This window comes from Aptenodytes forsteri, unplaced genomic scaffold (assembly GCF_000699145.1).
Source record: "Aptenodytes forsteri isolate BGI_AS27 unplaced genomic scaffold, ASM69914v1 Scaffold123, whole genome shotgun sequence".
Lineage (NCBI taxonomy): Eukaryota > Metazoa > Chordata > Aves > Sphenisciformes > Spheniscidae > Aptenodytes > Aptenodytes forsteri.
This window is the reverse complement of record NW_008794408.1, coordinates 3355160-3378404: the sequence shown is the minus strand read 5'-3', so window position 1 is coordinate 3378404 and position 23245 is coordinate 3355160. Positions and strand designations below refer to the sequence as shown.

At 37.5% G+C, this 23245-nt stretch overlaps 1 protein-coding gene across 1 annotated transcript in view; it reads right to left on the bottom strand.

Annotated features, from left to right (window-relative positions):
• STK24 (serine/threonine kinase 24) overlaps window positions 1-16960 on the bottom strand; it is a 44285-nt gene extending 27325 nt beyond the window's left edge. Inside the window, exon 1 of the mRNA XM_009288337.2 lies at window positions 16865-16960. The gene's annotated coding sequence lies outside the window, so the exon portion shown is untranslated. The remainder of the gene's footprint in view (window positions 1-16864) is intronic.
• Window positions 16961-23245: the final 6285 nt, after the last annotated feature.

Below are 23245 nucleotides of genomic sequence, written 5' to 3'. Positions count from 1 at the left end.
CCTTGAAAAACGTGATGCAGAGATCATGGAACTTGTCTTCTATATTTATTTTAAGCAACCTTGCCCACCGATTCCCTGTTTTGGAAGGAAAGATGGATTTTTTTCAGGATTTTTTCACACTTGTGCTTTTAACTACGCATCTGAAGCCCTTGCTGCTCGACAAAGCCACCAGGTGGCAGAATCACGTAATGCCAAAGATGGTCTCTCACCACCCACCCCCCCTAGCAAAGAAAGTCCGGCCCCAAAAGAAGCTGTGCAACCCACCGAAGACAGAAGCACAAAACCACCTGTTTAAAATGAATCTGAAAACATTTATCACTCCAACACCCCTCATAAAAAGAGGAAGAAATGATTAACTGAAGAGAAATACACCTTAAGGAATATGATCGGTTATATATCCAAATTCTTCAAAATGCTTTCCTTTCCTCACAATCATCAAGTTCAGCTTCAGGTGCCATTTTATTCATTCACCATCTCCTTTCAACACCAAGTCACAATAGGTCACTGTCTTGTTATACAGGATGAAGAATAGGCACACCCTGGCATCTGAGTTCTCATTATTTATAACTCACATGGACATCTGTGAGCTCATACGCAGAGATAAGATACAGATCAAGCAGGAAAAATGATGCAGTGACAGGAAATGGCATTTATGCATTGGTGGTTCCGGCTCCTCCTAGACAAACTCAAACCTTTCCACAACAACACTAAATGTTGCCAACTGTCTCGAATCTGAAAACATGTATCAAAAAGTATCAAGACCTTCAAAATATTTTAAACGCCCTTTCCCTGGAGCTTATCCTTTCATAAAAAAGAATACATATACAAGAAAATTATTATTTTAGGCTTTAGAGAGAAGGCACCTATGAGTTGATGTATTGCCATTTGATCCTTGAAACTCATCAGGATTTGCAAACTTTCCAGTTGTTAGTTGACTGTTCAATTTCTAGACCCACAGATTAGTATTAGAACAGATACCATTTGCCAAAAGTGAGTTCTTCAACAGTACAAGGTGGCGATTACTGTTATTCAGCAAATGCATGGTTTTGGCAAGGAATACATACAGCTCTACCTCACGGCCTCAATTCTTGTCATTTCTTGGCTAGTTATAAATATTACCTATATATTTTATTGGTTCAATTTAAATCTAATCAGAACTAGATCTAGTGCTGCCATATGTTAACAGTGCAGATAGTGGTATGCTATTCAATCTGCTTTTGTTCCATTCTTTCCAATATGCAATCCTTGGACAGAGGAGGTAAGCAATGCACCCTTGAACTTCAAACAGCCTATCCAGATGCCAGTTGGATTGCTCAATGTCATATAATAACTCTTTCGACAGACGGAAGGAACGTGACAAAGGATAGAATTACTGATCGCAAAAGAAAGTTATTTACACTGCAGTTTCTCCAAAATTTGAACACCATGGGTAGACTAAGAGAATTGGGTAAGTCGTAAATAATCAAGCCCTTTCCATTGCAAATGGACAACCCGATTCTACCACTCCATATCTAGGGTCCCGTGACCGTGTAATCAGCTATCAAGAAAGGCTATAATGTTTTTACAAGCCTTTGGAACCATCTTCACGGAAGACCAAGTCAGGAGAAGAAGAAGAAAAAAAAAAAAAAATCTTTCAGTGCCAATTCACACCACCATTCTAAGACAGTATAGTTTGTTCTTAAAGGCAATCTCAGTAAGCACTATTTTTCTTCCATATCTGATGAACAAAAAGTTCTCCAGCCTCATTACAAGGAATAAAGAATGCCACCACCATTCCAACACTTCCTAGGAAGGATATTGAGTTCCATCATGTAGTTCACTTGAACTTTTTTTTGACAATCTATTAATCTGTTCACATTCTTCCATCTATCTCCACCTACTACTACAACACAAGCTTGCATAGATTGGTGTATCATTTTATAAAGGGGGAAGCTATTTGTTTATGTCATTACAGATTTCATTAAATAAAAAAACTGTAGTATTTCCTAAAGACACTTGTTTCAGAGCACCTGAAAGTCAGATGGCATGGAAAGACAATTGTTGGCTTTGAAGAACAAGAGAAACTATTTTATGAGAGAACAAGGCTAAAGACACCCAGGTTGCCTTAGCCACCAAAGATACCCTCTGGACAAATCATCTCCTCTCTCCCCCTTCCCCCTCCCACATCCCACCACAACTAATGGTCCATGTTTTAGAGCAGAGTCTTCAAGTACTGTCCAGTGTTCTCAGAAAGGTGAAAAATAACTGAAACACCAACAGCTGCAGTGAATTAGCCATCTTTAACCTTGGAAATTAATATCCTGTTTTGGAGTGTAACAGGAGCAAAAGCAGATGTTATGAAATACAGATTAAGATAATCTATTCATCAAGAAAGTATGAGCAAAAATCTAGTCACGCTGAAGTGGATCATCTGGTATACTATTAAAGAGAACAGTTAAAATTGATTTTGCTTCTTAAATGAACGATTGAATTTTACTACCAATTTGAAAGACTCCAAAAAGAAAGAATATTGCTTTGAATATCCGTTCTCTTCAGGAAAAATGGACGAAGCAAAAACTGCATTTATCTTTCAAAGGAATTCTTTAAGTATTTCATGAATTCCAGAGCCTCCAAATAATGTAACACTTCCCACCTATAGCTAGGTCTCTCATTTTATCAGAACGTATGTCCATCAACAGATATTTTATTTTATACTAGAAAGAACTCTAACAATTCTCAGCCCTGTTTCTAGTCTTTCTTGCTGAATTCCTGGAGAAGCAGGCATAAGACCAAATTTATTTTAAAAAACCCAACAAAACAAAAAAACCAAAACCACCTCCACTTTCACTGACGCTAAAATGCCGCTCAAATGAAGGAAATAAAAGGTGCCTTTGTTTCCTTCTCATCTGCTCACAGGGGAGGGCAACCCATTAATAAAAATAAACTACTTTCTGTTCCTGTAAAACAAGCTAAATCACAATGAACTTGGTAAGATTTACACAAGCTGCAGTGTGCTACTGCTCATTTTGGCACATTCAGTAATACCTTGTAGAGATAAAAAGGAAGCGTATTCTAACTTTTTTTTTTCCCCCCAGAATTCCCAGAAAAAGATTTGCAGTTTTCTGAAAGTTTCCTTCTTTGAATTGGAATATTTGTTTTGCCTCTTTGAACACCAGAAGAAGGGGTATAGAAGTAACACATTGTGGAAAGGCTATGTATTAAGAAAAAAAATCCAAATTCCTACAGCTGAACAACATACAACATATGAAGTGTGGAAGATTACAAAAGAAAATTTTCCAATGAAACTAAGGAAGCTGACTACTGTAAAAGAAATCTCAGCATTTGGTCCAAAAAAACCCAAACACAAAAACAAACAAATAAAATAACCTCAAACCCATAAAACACAACAACAACCACCAAACATTTGAAGTAAGTCAAGCAAAACCCAAGCTAATTTAATCTATCAACATAGCCAGGACCTGTAAACATAAGTCTAGAGGATCTGCAAGTTGTTCATAATATCCATAGGTAAATCTCTTCCAAAGCTATGTAAGTGTAGAATTCGGTGGGATATTATTTTATAGGACGATCCACTTCTTTACTACCTCAACATACTTAAGTTACCATCTACAGAACCTTTGTATTTATATGGTAGAGCCCAATAAGAAGGCTAGCTAGCTGGCAGTTATTAAAAGTACTCTACATAGTCAGAAAGCTCTTACTTAGGTTTAAAGAAGTCAAACTAATACCTAAATAATATACTCTCATCATAAATGGAAAAAAAGAGGCAGAAGTTGTTAAACAGGGTACCTGCAGTCATACAGGACTTAGTAACAGATATAGCTTATGATCTGAGTGCCAACTATGCTCTCCAAACCCACAACCTTAGGGAAAAAAAACTAAAATCTGTTCAGCAAACATATCTACTACACTCCCAAATACTCCCACTAAAAAAACAAAACAAAACAAAAAAAACAACAAAACCCCAAGAAAGTTCTTCCTTATGTTTCCAGTCATGTTCTTAGTGGGTTTCATATAATGTTTTTCTGGAATAAGAACAAGAAAAGCAAGATCTATAGCTGAGTATTCATACAAGTGACCTGAAGGTGGGTGGGAATGGGTGGAAATCACCCCTGAAAAGACTGCTTTTATAAAAAAATAAGAATAAATTAAAAAAGCTAACATGGGATTTTTGTGTTTAAATTTCTGATGTCAAGATAAACTTCTGTTTATTTTAAATTGCTCTTTCTACTAAATAATTATTCCATAGGCATTTGGAAGACAAAAACAGCTGTGCTGCATCTAGGTGGCACCTCTTACAAGAAAAAAAATCCTAAGGATGTATTTCCCTCCAGGAGAATGAAATGCAATAATTTGCTTCTACAGAACTTTCCTGGGATAACGCTCACTAGAAATTTAAACACACAAAGAATTAGGTGGAAATCATCTGGATATTAAGGAATCATTCAGAGATTCATTTAAAAAAAAAGCCTTTTAAAACTGTGTGAGGCAAGCAGGGTTTGGTTTCCCCCCACCCCCCAACTTTATCGTTAAGGATCATGAATTGAGAAAAGCTCAAGTTTGAACCTAATATGAAAAACAAAATAAGGGAAGGATGGGAGCATACGTTCAAGTACAAACCCAGGAAGTATAAAATGTCTTTTTCCCCTACACTGGGGGCACATTCTTAAGCAAATGGACAAGGATTACTGACAGCAATGGACATCTCCATGAATCTTAAGGGGGCTGCAACCAGCTGATGAGGCCTCACAGAGTTCTTAAAAAATTTTCATGAAGGAGCCATGAACAGAAACCTTTGGGAGATGGTAATGCTGTACTAAAGAATATTACCACGCTGGGGTGCAGGACTGATGATAAGTATTTTGTCTGGGGAGCATTTCTGAGGCGCTTACCTCCTTTGAAGTCTCTTGGCGTCAGGATGAATGCTAGCTGTCCTCGGGCTGCCATCCCTTTGAGGGGAGGGAGATACAGATGAGCCCAAAGGTTCTCTTCTAAACACAAGTCCTTACTGCAAGCTGGCCAAAAGGTCCCTGAAATCAAAGAAATCATTGTGGTTTTGCATGTGGCGCATTTATGTCCTTTAATCAAGGTTTGTCAGCCATCTAACATGTTCAACCACAAAGAAAAAAGTAAATGCATCTGCTGGGTAGCCAATGCAGAACAGAGACTAAGGAAAGAGAAGAATTGTTCATTCCAGTTTGGACACTATGAACTCCATGAAAAACACAAGCAACATGATTTTTCAGACTAAGCAGAACCACCTCAGTATACAGTATTTTAGGCATGTGTTTATGTATAAAAACGCTATTTGCCTTTGGAATCATTTTCCAACACACTGAAATTCCTGCTTTCTTCAGATCTCAAGAAAAGACATCACATTTTCATTTCTAGACATACATACTAGTCAATGTATTCTACAATCTAATGCAGCAGTCACTCTTCAACAATTACCTCTTGCAGTTGCCACAGCAGTATACAATTAATCCTTAAATGCATTCTTTTTGCCATAAGCTAGTTGTAACAGAGCTTGCAGAGCCACTCGCTAGGAAAAAAACAATGAAAGTTCTGTCACAGTACTGATAAAAGATCCCTTCTGCAGAACATTCAGCAGACTTGTGTTTGCATGCCAACATGCTAAAGCCACGAGCTCCATGTTTTCCTTAGTGTGAGTCATCTCTAACGGTGTCCATATTCACAGCCTCTTTGGCACATTTCCTGGGCACATGCCTTTCCACCATAGAAATGAATCTTTATAGCCCAGCTGTCACAAGCCTAGGCATGTCATATTAAGCATATGATTTCCCAGAGCTTCAAACTAATGGGCAATCTTGGTTTGTACCTCTTCTACCGAAGTATATTACAGTAGAAGCAAATAGACGCATATTTCTTGTATTGGCTGCAAAACCAGTTCCTAGCTAGTAAACACAAGAAGCTTATATAACAACTGAAGAACTGTACACATTTCACTTCCTAAAGGAGTGGGTAACCACTTCTTTGGAACACTAAGTGTACATGAGTCCATACTCTCCTCTTCCCACCTGCCTACAGCCATTTTCCCTTTTCTCACTTCAACAAACAGTGGTGGGAGAGTGAAAAATCCTGTCCCTTACAATCATTATCCTTTTAACTGTTAAGTTTTTTATTACCTAGTGGGGCTGACAATAGTCATCCCCCCCCTTCTCTGTCCACCAGGCAAATAACTACTTCATAACCATGCCTATCGAGTCATTACCTCACAGAGAAAAAAACCTAACTGCAATCTGTGGCAGATCTTTTCCCAGGAAGTCCATTTAAAGAGGCACATGAAGATTAATGAGTGACTTACATGGTTCTATGACAATCCCAACAGTTTGTCTATTCACCTCTTACGGATAGTCACAGAGAAGGCAAGAAACACAAAAATGCAACCCATAATCAAAGCTCCTTATGGAACTGAATTTTACTGATACATCAAATGGTTATTAATAAACTGTACAAAGTCCCAAAATGGAAAATTGGAAGCAAAAGTAAATCAAGTATTAGTTTACAGAATTCATTCATCCAGATAAATTGCATTACAACAAAAGCAGAACTAACAAATGAACCTTGCACCTGATGAATACTGAGACCAGTAATTTATTTTTTTTCCCAACAAAATGTCACCCTACTTGCACCTATGCATCTTTATCTGAAAACCTATTTCACTGGAGCAGTTCACATCAATAACACTCAGGGGTTTATGAATTACTCCCCTCTCTAGACCAGAAACAAACTTCCAACAGAAAATATGAGGCACAAGAACCCCTTCACCTCCACTGTCCAGAAAACAACTGCTGTAATGCTTACATCTGTTCCTGTTTACCCATTACATCAAATTAAATTCAAAATGAAAGGTACAACTCAAATTTACTTCTTTGCACAAATATCAATCCACTCATCTGTTTAATCCTTTTTTTCCTGCTTTGCAGCCTGTAAATCTTCACTCTTCTTTTCCCTTCACCTTTTGCATTCACATTGCTATTAAATTCCACTGCTTCCTTTACAGAATATTCATAGGCCAATCCTTCTTTAAAACTCTTACTACTAATGAAGTTGTATGTATCAGCCCTAGAATCGCCCAGGATCTTCAACTCAGACTTCTGCCAAGCTCATCGCTCCAATCCCTGCAAAACATATAATTTTTCTGCAAACCCCTTATTATTTTCCACTTTTTCTCTTTACAACTCTTCCCCTGACCTCTAATTACTGCTAAAAACACCTTCTATTCACATCCATCATTCCCATTCTGCCGTCCTCCCTTATGTTTTTGTTTCCTTCTTACAAATTGCTGTTTCAAGGAACTGTTGAAGAAAGCAAAGAGGGAGAAAGCCTAAGCACCTCCAAATGATTATTTTTATCCCAACTGTTATGCAACAGCTTACAAATTTAGTAGTAGAATGAAAAAACTAGATGGTAAGAACCTTAAGAATTTGGTCGAAAACACTGGCTCCTGAATACAAGAACTGCGATGTTTTAGAACTAATACAGTCCATAAACATATTCACCATGGAACCTTCCTTTTGAAGTTCAATATTTTTGAGGTTAACCAACGTTTTCCAAATAACAATTTCTGAAAGTTCTACATTCAACCATTTTAATACGCTTATTAACATGCTCTGTAACAGGCCACAAGATAGTATTTCCTTATATGTATAAAGAATGTGACTTCTCTGCTTTTATACAACTGTCTCCATACAGACCATACGAAGACCTAGAATAATTCATTTGACCCAAAGAACTGTATAAATGCCGAAGTATACTGAAGTAAAAGAAAGTTAACTGAGCAATACAAACTACTTAATGTTCACATTAAAGATATGACACAAACCTAGTAACTATGTAAGAGCACAAGATTACGACAGAGGTATGTAAAGAAAGAAGTTTTCAATCAAAATGGCAAGTGTTTTGGAGGTTCACGAGAACATCGGATCAATAGACTGGCAGCCACCTGATAGTGCCATTGGTCACATTCTAGCTGAAAAGCCTTGTGCCAGGAAGCCTATTTGGGCAACAAGATGGGGAACCAGCCCATGGAACTACTCCAGCTAAACCTGGGCACAAATACATAAACACACACATGCTTTTTTCAGCATTACTGTTGGCTGATCGAAGAAGTTTCATAAACAATAATTGGCAGTGTGCTCCCATAAAACTTTAGACCAATCTGAACCACCAGCATACAATCCTCCCCATCCTCAAAAAAAAAAGACAAAAAGGCAATTAGTCCCCTGCCTACTCAGTGAGCTGCACCATTTCACTGAAAGTTTAAATAGCCCCTGCAGCTAGGGTGAGGAAGCGGCCAGTCGCAAGGCAGAGTTGGACTTCCCCTTTCAGCAGCAGTGGAAAAAAGCTTGCACCTAGATGCCGTACTGATACTCCCTTTTCAGATATCTCACAGGCCCGCAGCAACAAGTGTAGCAGGTAACACACCAGATACAGAAGGACAGTTGACATAAACAATATTACATACTGTTAGAAAGCAATGCTATGTCATCCTGATCTGTATGGCCAAACTAAATACAAGGCTTCATGCTACAGCTAACCTAGAAGCAAGCCGTTACCAAAAACCGTGGTCCTTCTCTCTCCCCCCACCTCCCTATTTTGGGGCCACCCAACTCCACCATTATTTTTTGGTTTTTGCACCAGACCTAGCAATTTTGAAGCCACAGGTCTGAACTGGCTAATCTGCAAGAGTTTGGGGTTTGCTCTTTTCAAGAGCCAGGTTATTTTTGGAAGGGGCAGGAGAAGGCATTGGGGAAACTTGTTTCCCAGGTGAACCAAGTCATTATGCAGTCAACAGATCCAATACAAGAAAATGGCAGGAACATGAAAGCAGGATGGGGAACAAGATACTGCTGCTGCCTGTTTCAGCAGCAGCTACCTGTTAGATCTGCCTAAAGGCAGGTACCGAGATGTGAAATTATGCACAGAGTATTTCATACCATACAGAAGCCAGCAGTCAGAGCAGTAGAGGCAGTTTTTAAGGCCATCACAACAAGCACAACACAAACGTATTACTTCCAAGAAATGACATTGTACATTGAGCTTTCTAAATTTTGATTTAAAACAAGATCAGAATAACGTGACATAGTTAAGTACTTAAATGTTGGGTAATACAAAATATAGTTATTATGAACTCTCAGTTTTCTTTGAGATATACCAGTGATGCTTCCTGACTTGATACACTTGTACAGTAGGAATTATTTAGCCATAAAAGACTAACAGTGCAGAACTGATTACACTGATGAACAGGAAAATTCTTGAAGTCACCATTGCTTACTAGGTAGATTTTTTCCACAGATTCAGAAAAATAGGACAATATGATGCAGATTCCAGAAAGTGATAATAATCCCTTGGACTGCTAAAGGAAAGTAGTGGAATAAGAAGTTTCTAAAGTCACAATTCAAAACAGTACCTTTGAATAAAGACAATGCAAACAAGGGACTCTTTTCTCATTAAGAGCACAGCAAATGACTACAGGGAAAGACAAAAGTAGTAAAGACTATGGGCAACAAAGGTTCAGAGTTGCAAGGTAACCATCTCTGAAGTAAGAAGGGACCAAACTATTTTAAATATGAAAACAGGGCCTCACAGCAAAACCACCTGTGCTAGAGAGAGACAGAGTTCATGGGTTCTTTCACACCCTTTTGCCTTTGTCTTATTTATGGCTGTTAGGGGCTGTATCAATGGAAGCTTTCAACTTGTTCTTTAAATCAGTAGACCGACTAGATCTGAAAGCCTATCAGAACTATTACAGAAACTCTCTTGCTACCTCTTTCAGGGCCGCCCAGCCAGATGTCAGTTTCACATTTACTGTGGACACATGAAGGCAACACCTGTTCAACTCCTCTGGAGGCTAGTGCTGCCTGGTGAGAACAGAGGGGGTTACCAGGGGCTTCAGAAGAAAAGTAAACATACCAGAACAGGGACTGCCTCACAGGAGGCTGTGCCTCATTTTGTTCCCAATGCTGTCGCAATAAGAGAGAATTTGCAGTCCCAGCCCCCCTCTCATTTCAGCTGCAGGAATTCCGACAGGGTAAGACAATTCCATCTGGCTTTGGTCAAGAGAACAGAGAAGGCACTCCATCGCCTCAACCCCTCACAAAATGCAATAATGACAACATAGCTGCAATTGTAGCAGGCAAAATGAGAGATACAGCTTTTTCTCATTTAAGGTGCTTAAGCCCCCACCCAAAATTCAGTGACTGTGGTTTGCAAAAGTCAAGTCTGAAAGGGCACTAGCTGCTGGACACACAACACAAATGATGGAACATCAAGAAACTACTGACACATTTCATTTCTCCCTGTGCTGAGGTAGCAGCCCCTGTTGCAGTGGATTCTACAGTCCTAACATTAAGCAGGAAAATCTCTGATCTCCCACCCTGACAATCACGATATAACCTGCCACAGGCTGACTGCTATATCAAATGACAACAGAATGCACGAAGTTCATTAACTTCTGGCTGACCCACAGCATACATTTAAGGTTACATCAGTTCAGAGATGCTCATAAATGTTCAACCAGTTAAAGCTGTAAAGCAAAAGGACATTGACTTAAAACTTATTGAAGTCACATTCAAAGTTACATTACCAAGATTGCTGTGGCAAGAATATTCAACATATCCACATTAATGTCCTTGAGTTTCTTAAGGCATGCAAGCTTAGGCTTCTTTAAATTCAGCACATACTGACTTAAAAAAATAGCTGCAAGTGACATAAAATCCACCTCATCTAAACTTTTCCAATATTTAAGGTATCTTCCCTTTAAAAAAGTGTGTGTTATTACCAGACGAAATTTGCTTAGCTTGACCACTCAGCAATTACATCTTGTCATATTTTGGCATAACAGATTAGAAAGCACTGAACTATCAGCACTTAAACATGGAAAAGCTTTCATATATACACACAGAGTCACTTCCAAACCTTCTCTTGGACCAACAAAACCAAGCCTGAACTTCAGTCCTTCTCTGGAATACAGGCTTTCCAAACCTCAAACTGTTCCTGAAGCTCTTTACTGAATGCATTACAGTTTTCCAGCCACACTGTGAACTGGCCGTATTATTCCAAGAATGGCCTCACTGATGCCAGCCATGTACACCAAAGTCCTAGCCAATACAAGATTTATTTTGGCTCAGCCACAGCATTACTTGCCAACCTCATGTTCATCTGATTATCTAAAATAAACCTTACATTACTTTCAGAATCATTGCTTTTCAAAAATAAATCTTTATTTCTAGACTTCATTTGCCTGACCTCGTCGTTCTACAGAGCTCAGTTAATCAAACTTCATAGAAGTGGCGTGGGTTTTTTCATGAGGGTATATTGTGTCATTCATAAAATTTAACCAGAAGCTATTTTCTGTTTTCTTGCAGTCTACATAAACACCAGCTTGACTTAGAGCAGTAGGTATATTATACCCTAGACATGAAATAAAAACCCATACAGGTATAAAGACTAGAATGAAAATTATCAGCAGCTATCCTTTATGAACCTTACCAGCATCAGCTCTCCTTATATACTTTTTTTTTTTAAAAAGAATTCTTAAAATACTTTTACAGAATGGGAAGTTGTCTGGGGAAATAAACCAGAAGTCTGATTCTCATCGGGTCAAGAATTTTAAACAGTTCAAAAGAAGGTATCTCAAAAGCTACAAAGCGTGCTAGAAAAATATGTCTGAAGGATGAAGAAACATGAGCTTAGAGACAGTAATAATTTTTAAAAATACATACTACAGGACTAGCTCAATACCAGTTCAATATCACCCATACCTAGTTATATCGGATGTTGAAACTACTTAGTGATCATTTGCTCTACCATTATATTCATACGTATAGAAGTCTAAGACAGGGAATTTAAAGACTTTTTAATGTATACATACATATTTAACATATTGATCTCAGCTTTTGTCCATATACAAATATTAACCTCAGCTTTGAGTGACATATATATGCAAAAAAGCCAAGAAACTTTATTCTTCAACCATTTCAAGACAAATTAATTTCCTTTATATATTTCTAAGTAATAATCCAAGATTAAAAAAAAATGAAAATGTTATGAAGTTATAATAAAGCAGTAAATAAAGTTATTAACAAAACTGAAGAAACATTATCAGAGAGGCATCTGAATGTTGGAAATAAAACAGATTCCAAACAACTTGAAAACAACTTCAGAACGAAACCTAACTAAGCTCTTGAAAAAATGGTAAAGCAGAGTCAGATGCAAAAAGCAGAGCTGCCAAGCTCCTAGACAGAAAAACTTTTAGAATAAATAGCATAGCAATACTTCTAAAGAGTTACAGTATGGCAAAACTCAGAAGAGACAGCAAACAACTTTAGACAGTTTTATAAGAAAAATAAAAAAAAATACAAATCTAACAAGAAACACAAAGAATCCCTATTCCATTACAAAGGAGGCAGCGGATGCTGTTATCTAAAATCTAAAGAACTAAACAGACCAAGAGAAGAAAATACAAATCTAACAAGAAACACAAAGAATCCCTATTCCATTACAAAGGAGGCAGCGGATGCTGTTATCTAAAATCTAAAGAACTAAACAGACCAAGAGAAGTTTCATGAATGAATTTTATAAGGATCTAAAAAGAACTATAATTCTTCTATCCATGGAGCATTTAATCAGATCACAGATGGAACAGATGAACCTTTCATTTGGAAGACAGTAAGGATAGATATGGTTCCCAGAGCAGAGAGGGAACAGTCACTACCTATTTTGTTAAGCCTACTTCATCAAGGAACATTGATACAGGTTTTTAAACACACCATGGCAGATAAGGAACGGCAATCCTTCTAGACATATGCACCCATATAAACCACATCACTGCGATATGCTTTAAGAGCAACATTCTAGTTACTTACTATCTCCTACAGTAGACAAAAGCCCTTTGTCCCAATAGAATGGGAACATGAAGACATCATAGTGTCCCAATAGAATGGGAACATGAAGACATATTTAAAAATGTGGCTTTAAAAAGTATTTGCATTTCTGTTTTATATAAAGACCTTAGGGTTTCTGACAAAAAGATGTTCCACAAATTAATTTATATTCAGGATGACAACCTAAACTGGTACCCACTTCACTACTGCTTATTGCTCTATTTGAATGAACTCTGACCACAGCAATTATACACAAACCTCCAACAACAGATGTAAAGAACAAAGTCTAGAGGGAACAGAAGACTTGCTCTATGCAAGCAATAAGCTGCTTTTTATTTAAGACTCACTGTGTTAAAGCAGTAGTACCTCACATGAACAGATATGGCTGAGTCTCTGGACATGAAAAAAAAAAAATTGCCATAAAGCAAACATTTCTGAAAAGATGAAGTTGGGATATAAAAAAATTAGACTAAGAACTAAGAAAATTTAACAAGGCATTTGAGTATATCACCCTACTCTAAAAAGTAACTAAAAATTAGTATTTTTTTTAAATGTAAATTTCCAGGACAAAGTAACTGCCATTAACTCATTAAATGATAATACTAATTTCAAGTTGTACTTTCATGTGTATCATGCAGTAGACACCAAGAGCTTGACAAGCTATTCTCACGAACATCACCTGAAAACAGTAAGAGGCCTCAGGCAAGTACAGCAGTATTATATAAGCCTTCTAAAATTTGAAGCAACAAGTCCCTTACAGACCTGTTATACACCTATAACAGGTGTATAATCATGTAGCTTAACTGAAGCACATCTGGAATAACAGTGAATGAAGAAAAAAACAAAGATTTCTCAAAGACATGATTCAGATGTTTAAAAAAAAAAAAAAAAAACACACCAACAAACACAACCCCAAAACATTCTGTCTACCTAGGAAATCTTCAAAAATATAAAAGTCTTCATGGCAATGCCCATCAACCACCTTTGCTGAAAATACAGAATGCCTCTTAAAATCTGTCAAATATTTTAAAGGATGTCAGAGCAGGTATTCTGCAATTACATGAACTTGTTCTAGAAAGGGATGTGAAATATTAATCATCAGGTCTGCAGTGTCCCAAATGGGACAGAAATTTTTCTTTTCCAGTATCTTGAAACTTGTTATAAAAAAATAAATACCGAAAAGTTCTCATAAAAGATACTTACTCCTACTTAACAACTGACATGGGAGTACTTAGGAAAAAAGTTATTACATAATAAGACACCTCTTCAGCTCACAAAAGGATACGCAAGAAACCTAGGGAAACAAAGGCTGATATAGAGTTAGAAGGAAAAAAATAAGACAGATTGAAATTGTTATTGGAATTGCTATTTGTCTGCCAAAATTAAATTTATAGAAAATCAATTTAAGAGTTCTCTATAAACGGTACCTCTTTCTACCCAAGATCCAACAGACACATGGTCAGCACACATCATGCTGCACAGGCTTTAAAAAATAATAATTGCTGCAGTGGCTGGCAGTATAACCTAAGATCCTACACATTTTCCCTGTTGCTTACTTCAAAGAAGTTCATTGTGTAAGAAAACATTAATATCTTTCTTGTAATTACAGCTAAACTGTCCAATCATGGAAGAAATAATGTCTCCTAATAACGTGTTCTTGGTGATGGATTATGACATTGTCAGAAATACAGTTAAAAGACGGTCAGGGCCTTAGAACTACATATGGCAGTCCTGGCTTGCAAATACAACAAAGATCTACAGCCAATAAGCCTAGATTCTTAGCCAGGAATATTAACCAATTCATTTAAACATTAATATGGTCCTTTTTAAGTGCGTGTGTGTGTGTATATGATGACACATTATTACTATCCAATAACAAGACCTAACCCTTACTTTAGAAAGCTAATAGAACTGCAAAATGTTTCCTTTGCAAAGATTCTGTCACTTCAGCATCACCTAATAACCACCACATATTAATTTTTAACAGCATAAAGAAATGAATTTTTTGTCTTGAAGACCAAAAGTTCTGTAGTACCAAGTGTCTTGCAAAACAACATACATTCACAAAGAACTGAAGTAATGGATAAACATGAATAGCTGTACATGCTACTAACTATAGAAAGAGCTGTACTTTCCTCCAAATGTAACCGGAGTCATACATAGCCACTGTTAGTGTAGTATCTTAGAAAATTGACACAAGTTGGTAAATTCACAGGTCACTCCACTCAACAGAAGTGATGAGGAAGGTACAAGTATTTTCAGAAGGTACTCCTCACAACAATAGGCACAAATATCACTAATGACACATCCAGCCAAACCCATTCAGGCTACTGAGCCCTACAGTCTCCTCTCTCCTTCAATTAGGAAAAGCAACAGTTGCCATGCTATCTTCACAAAATGTTGACATTCACTCAGTTCAGATTTGGACACTGGATTCTCTTTTTCAGCCACATTGCTATTATACATTTTAAAAAAGTGGCATTCCCATCAAACTTCTAACTATTTTTCTTGTATTCTATTTCACTTATCCTGTACGATCTTACTGTTCCTCCTCTAAAATGAAAAGATTTGAAGGAGTGAGACAGTCCAGGGGAGAAATACCACTTTTGCCTTTTTCCCACACTTCACCTAAATACCAAACCTAGACTGAGAAATTTCAAAGTAGTAATAAAAGCCATGATGAAAAACTCATCCAATTTACTGTGCTCAATTATGTGCCTCCTGATGCTTCTGAGGCCTAAACTATACGTAACTTCTAAGTCCAGTACTGGTGACAGGTTATCAGGTCTGAAACCATTCACAAAGCATCACCATTCAGTGATAAGATGTCCAAGCAAACTGGTTCAGAGCACAAGGAAGAAAGGAAAAACTGTCTGTCCCTTCAGTAATGCATCTCCTGGATTCAGAAAAAGTCCTTTGTTCCTTGGAAACTAACTGGCAATCTCAGAAAACCAGAGATAAAACAGGGTCCCCCTTTCAGAACTTTCATGTCTTTGCTGATAAAAAGAATGCTTCCACAAAAGCAAAAGCAGACTGAAAATTAATTTTGAAGTATTTTCTGCCTATTTGTAACTTCAAACCCTGTCAAGAGAACAATCTCTTACCTAGACTGCCATCTCACTGTCATAAAAGAAAGAGCTATCCAGTTAGGGACAAAGTCTGACCAAAGAAATAAAGTAGTACCAAAAGCTTCCAGATATTTTCACTACCTTCTAGAGGTAAAAAAACCCCAAATCCAACCAAATAAAAAAAAAAAAAAAAACCAAAACACACCAAAACAACAAACAACCACCACCACATACCTCTATCTGGCACACTTAAAACTGACCCCTGAAATTAATTAATATGGCAGGGGGAGGGAAGGGAAACAGATTCAGAAGGCAGTTAATGGAAACCCCTTCCATTAGCTTCACTTACAGCTAATGTGCTGGTTGCTAATGTGCAAATAAATTAACTTTTAGATTTTAATTTTTAAATCACTCAGATCAAGGTTAGGTTCAGTCTCCTTTGAAAAGCAACCTAAGCTTTGCCACTAATCAAACCTTGACAAAAACTTTAAAGCTTCAAAAAACAGCTGATACTACATTGTTTTTAATGTTTTGACAATTCAAATACAGACTTAGGTTATATTTCCTGAATTTAAACAACAGTTAGAGTTACATTCTCCTAATATTAAGACAATCTAAAGGTATTACTTAGAGCTTAACAAATTGATGTTAAATTAATTTTTTTGTACAGAAATAGCAAAAGACACGTGCATTTTTATTTCTATTAAGTTCAGCCACATACTTCACAAATACAGTAATTCATTCTTTCTTTAGAACTGAAAGGACAAAAATGTATTTTTCTTCAACTGACGTCTGACTGAAACCTTGCCAACGAAAACAGGCACAATTGGATAACTTGGAAAAGAATTACTTATAAAATCAAATAGCCATCTTCTGTGAGCATCTTACCTTTAAATAGGATCCATAATATTTAGTTACATATGGACTGTCACACTGACTCAGCACTGTGATTTCTTGTTGGATGTCTTCTATTTCATCTTCTGCTTCTTCTAGGTCAATAATTTTTATAGCAACCACTTTCTGAGTCCGATTGTCAATTCCTTTAAAAACTTCACCAAAAGAGCCCTTACCAATTTTCTCCAGTTTTGTAAACAGTTCTTCTGGATCTGCCTTCAGAGTCTGTTAAAAATAAGAGAAAAGTTACTCAGTATTTGTAACATTAAAATGAAACATGATCATTTTTAAAGGCAACGAACACTTCAAATTCTACACATTCCTATTTATCCAGCTATTCTTTTTCTGTCTCCATAATTAACGTGTTCTTCCTACATCCCCTATATGCGCACACTGCAACATTTATGCTTCCTGGTATATAAAGTACAAATTTAATACCGTCCCTGTGACAGAGTTTTATCCTATCTTGCATCAGAAAGTGCTGCTACCTCAATTTCTTTTTCTTTGCCAATAAACTGCACTCAGGCACTGAGAATGAAAGAGCCTTACAAAGATTTGGATTCTATTAAAACCAAAATCAAATACCACTACCAATAAAAGCAAACCTTTTGTCTACCCTTTTCTCTTGAAATTGGTTCCTTCCCAGAACCCAGGGTCCTGCTCTCTTGAATTTTTCACATATCTCATCCTCTTAAGGATTTTGTTCCCACTCTTCAGCGCACAGACTACTATTTCCATTTGATGTAGCAAGCAATCCTCTTCAATTTTCTCCTACTAAGGATCACCTGCATGAACTGCCATGCTTCCTCCTTATCCCTGACCCCAAGGTTTTCTAGAGCAGGATTTCTTTTTCTTCTTCTCTCAGTTGGGTAAACTCATTCACTCCTAAAAAACATCCTGTTCCCAGCTATCTTGATTTGAACAGTCACGTGAAAACTACGAGCGCTCACCTAAACATGCAAATGTAAGACCTAGGCGGACCGCTCTGCCATATTTGTTTTTTCTCCACTGTCAAGCATTCAGCTAGCTACTGCTGCTCTTAGACTTCTCACTTTCAGTGCACGGATGGTAAGTTCCACTGTGTACCTTCTTAATCTAACAGCAAGGAGCCTTTATAGCTAACAAAAATATATATAAGTTGCAATTAAACTGGAAAAGTCATAGATAGAGGGAAGAGTCATGACATGAAGAAAAATCGGATAGGATTACTTAGAATCTTTCCCTTAAGAAATAGAACAAACACTTCAAAAGACTTGTTATTGTTCTTAAAAGGATGAGGTTCATGCTAACTAAGTGAAAATACATTGTTGATATAGAAAAAGGCTCATACGAGAAAAAATCAGTAATGCCTAAATAAGCATAAAACCACACAGTTTATACTTAGCCAAACTTTGTAGAAGCATAAAGAGGGGAATGAAAATTTCTAAGTTACCACTGACAAGCACTGAGCCAACATTTTCTCTTTAACAATTAAGTTTAGCTTATACAGCATCTCCCACCTGTACTTCTGTCTATTTCTGCTCTCACATCTCAAAGGTTATGTAATTAACTCATGCAGCCCTGAGAGGAAGATAGTCTAGAAGGTATTTTAGTTTGTCTGGAGGTATCTGAATTTCACAGCTGAATTAGGTGTTTTGAGGACCAGGTAGCTGTGACTGACTGAGCCCAGAGATAAACCCATTCAATTCTTTGGGCAGTGTGTTTGTGGAGCATTCTGGATTCTATCATCATGTGGCGCAAATTGTGAGCACACCACTACTTCTAATGCTTTAAAGTAAGCTGCGAGACATCACAGTTTTCAGATAACCATCCCAGGAATAGATCACTGGCGAGATTGGTCTGAAGAAAAAACACTCTTCTAAGTATACTGCAAGACTTCACCAGCCCCAAGAAGTTCCCCCTCATTGACATCTTACTAATCCATCTTTCTATCCAAAGTCAGTTTCAGGAAACAAACAGAAGGACATGGGATTCTATCACCCTTTTGCCATTAAAAGGAACAGAGCAAGAGATCCAAGTCCCTTCCACCAAAAGAAGCTTGTTCCTCCTTTAATTTCAGTGTAATAAGAATTACATACTATTACACACTATTAAATACTACATACAGAATATGCTAATATATCTCCCACTTGGAAATCAGACCAGGGCACTTCAAGTTTTCCAGCAAGCGTGGTTATCCTTTAGCTACACAGTAGCCCCTACCAATGCTTCCAGGCACATCATTTATAAGAGATCACAAAACTAGGCACCAAATCACGTTGTAGTGGTTCTCCTCATGCCCCACAGAATGCTCTTTTGTCAATATTCAAAACAGCCTTCTCTGAGAATTCTTCATGAATAAAAATAACCTTAACACTTGCATCAGATATTTTCCCTTGTGGAAGACAATTATCAGTCTATGCTTTCACACATACTGTGTTAGAATTTGAGATGACATGCTGTAGAGAGCTGTGCACGCCTAATCCATCCACACAAGCCTTCTAGTTCCATTCACTAGCCACAGGAATCTAAGCATTACATCATTACAAAGGCATTTGGGTAAGTCACAAAGCAATCCCGGTCACAGCTGCCTAAAAAATTCCGTGTTTCACCTCCAGAGACTACAAAGCCAGCACTACTCAAAGTCACAGTGTACTGCAGTTGTTCATATGGAGAAGAATTCCAAGAGTACAAGGGCTACCTGCCAGCAGCTATTTGAGAGCTGTTGGCTGTATGTATTCTGCCCCCATTGTCCCTTTTCCCCCCAGCCCCTCAAACACCTATTACTATCGTCTATTAAAGCCCATTACTTCATGACACCACAATCTCCAGAGACTTGCAGAACTCTCACAGCTTCATTTTCACCGTGTCAAGCACTTGGGATACTGGTACTAGGCTGACAGTTTTATAAGCAACTGCAGTAGAACATTTTCCCAGTCATTTTGTGTTAATAATTACAGAAAAGCAGGAAGATAACTGTGCCTGGAAGTCCTGAGAAGCAGGGAAGAATTGTTCCTGTTTGATTTTTTTTACAATCAAAATTTTGTAGCCATTTTGAAAAATTATTTGTTCAATAATAGCTGGTATTAATATAATTAAATTTATTAATAATAATAGTTCTTTTTCCACATTCCTTGTGAAATTACTAGTTATAAAAAAAAAACTTTTCCTTCCCAAATCAGAACTTCTCCAAATCCATTTCTTAGTTTTTAAATTTTAAAGTTGCCATTTTTGAACTTTGTTCTGAGCAACAGGAGGAGGTGGTAGTAGTAGTTTTAAAAAAAAAAGCTCTCCTGCTCTGTGAGAAGGTCTGAATTTTCTTCTCAGGAGACCAGGTGTTTGAAGTGAGAGCCTTAAACTACTCGCAACCTGTGTTTTTGGAAAACTACCCGTTGTCCCTCTTTAATGACCTGCTCTGTTTCAAAAAGGGACATATCAGGCCTCCAGATACATAATGAACTACTTGAATTGCAATTAAATGAGTCGCCAATTTCCATTCGTTTTTCCAAGATCACAGCTGGAAAGGATTCTCACCCAATTGTTTTTGTTTGATTGTTTTTGTAAATACTTCCAACAGCACCCAAATAATCAAATAGCTTTATAAATATTCTCTCTATATGACTGAATATAGAAAACGTCTTCCATAGTCTGTCACTACAATTTTGCCGATTCTACTCTTTGCAAGTTTTTGCTCAGCATATAGCATTTTCCTATTAATATTAAAATAAAAGGAACTGATGAAAGAGCTTTCACGTAACTAAGCACACCAAATATTGCTAGAAACCACCGAACAGAACAGCAACATCTGCTGCAAAAGGATAAAGCTAATCACCTTGTTTGATAAAGAGCTAGATCTCTACCACTAAAACGCTTCCTTCAAAGTGTGTCACAGAACACGTGTTGTAGCAAATCAGAAACAAATTCTAGAACATTTAGATCTAAAGATTACAGAATTTCTAATTTACATAACCACTTGAATTAGTTAGGGTTTTGTTTTGACTAGTTTCTCACACTTCTGAACACCAATCGCATCCATCCTGTCCCAGTCTTCGGCCTGTCAGCCATGCAGAATAAAGTCCTTTACTTTTCACCATAAGCAGAGCCACCATTCGCCCAATAATTTGAGTAACCTCTCTGTACTTGTTCCACATGGGATTCATTGCTTTTGACCTTAATCAGCCAGAAAAAACAAACTGCACTTAAAATGAACTCATCTCAGTACCTAACATCACTGTTGCCCACTTCTATGGAATAAAGATAGTCTGATACATTCTCAGAGCCTATTTGTTCAATTTGGCCTCATGGCTCAAACTCAGCTGTGACCAGCTAAACCCACTCACCTCTTCCTAATCCTCTGCATTTCCAACGAATGAGCTCCCAGCCTATTGCAAAGGTTCTCTGTAATAATTCACACTTATGACACCTTGCACTTCATGCTATTTTGTTCAGTAATTCAAATCCTCAAGGTCATGTAGTTCTTCAGTAATGGCCTCTCAAGTACAACAGGTGCCTTTAAATTTTGTACCATCAGCAAATTTTATCAGCATGCATTGACTTTTTATGCTAAGGTGACTTTTCAGTCACCAACTGTCAGGAACAATCCTGGAGAAACCAGCAGTATCATCCACTCTGACGTCACCTCTCCAGTACTCTCCTCATAGCCAGGACTATACACGCCTGAAAATGTATTTATTTTTATAAATCTCTAATTCTCATCTGCACTAACTGCCCCTATAGCTCAACAAAAAATGGTACTGAAATTCAAACTACTTAGATCAAACTTTATCCATAATCATTCTGACCCAAGATATAGCTTTAACCGAGTCTTTTTCTGCATCTCATTCCAGTTCTTATTTATAACCTCCTTTTATGAAGGGTTATTTATCCAGTTATTGTAGAAAAGGGTTAAAAAACTATTTTTCTCTTTAACTTACAAGAATTACAAGCCATCTCTGTATTCAAGTTCTCAAGTTTATTTGGGCAACTGATTTTACTTGCAGATCTCAGATTTCTCTATGCCTGCTCTTTTGAAATACACAATCACCTTTCAACACCTCCTTTTGTACAGTTTTCATTTCACCAAATCAATTTCTAATTAGTCAGTCCAGTGCTCGTTCCCTATCAAGGCTGAGCCCAAAATACCATCATCTGAAGAGGTTCAAGGATTTCTGGTGAAAATAAAATACCACATGGTGAACTGGCTTGTGATTGTTGGTGATTACTGCTGTCTGCTACCATACTTGGAGATAAAAAGAATGTGTTTTGAACCTTGTTCACGTGCATGCAGATAAACCTGGATACACACTGTAATAGGATGTCGCAGACAGTGAGCCCTACAAAATCATTAAGGAATGGAGAACTAATGGAAAAAAAAAAAATAAATCCATCAAGATAATCACTTCTGGCTCTGGAAATCCTTGAGCGGTAAAATAGAAGCTGTGGAAATATGCCATAGAAGTATTACAAGTTACTGTATTCTCACACTTTTTCATAGACATCTTCCAATAACCACTGCCAAAGACAAAACACAACTAGACAGGCCTATGATCTGACCCCATTCAGCTGATATGTTCTCAAATTATTTGCATACAAGCCAGAGCTTCAAAACACAAATTAAATTTTATAGCACAGTCAATGCATGTTATAGTACAAAATTAAGAACACCTGAAATCAGAGAGGAAGACTTTAAGGCCACTGCCATTTGAGGAATCGTCTTCATGGTTTCTTCCTCTGCCCCATAACTGCACATCACCACACTTTCACATTCTAAACAAGACACTGAGACTTCTTTCAACTGATAAAAACAAAAGATAAAAATAGAGGGAGAAAAGAGAGGCATGACATTGTTTCTGAGACCAGTACTACACGTTTGTTTGTTGTTAACATGCATGGTGATTATCTGGTTCTCCTTTCACATAAAAATGTCGACTTCCTACAGAAATTGGTTTCAGAAGATCATAACAGAAACACCAGCTACCTCATATGTATTCATCAGAAGCAATTGAGAAGTTTGGACATCTCAGGTTAGATGCGTAACCTACCACATTAAGGAACAAAACAACTTTTACCTTCTACAGGAAGGTGCATCAACTTCTTGCTCAAACTTTTGTACTACTTACACAAGTAAATGTTTACTACAGAAACAGGGTACACAAACCATTAGTTTTATGACAACACCAGGAAGAAGCTGCAAGTGGTAGTAGTGGGAGACTCCCTCCCTGCGAGGGATGGAGGTACCAATCTGCTGGCCTGAGGTGCTGTCTAGGACAGCTTGGTGCTTGCCGGGGACTCCAATCTAGGACACTTTGGAGAGACTGCTGAGGCTTGTTCAGCGCTTGGACTATTACCCCATGCTACTCTTCCACATCAGGCACCACTGAAATAGCCTGGACAGAC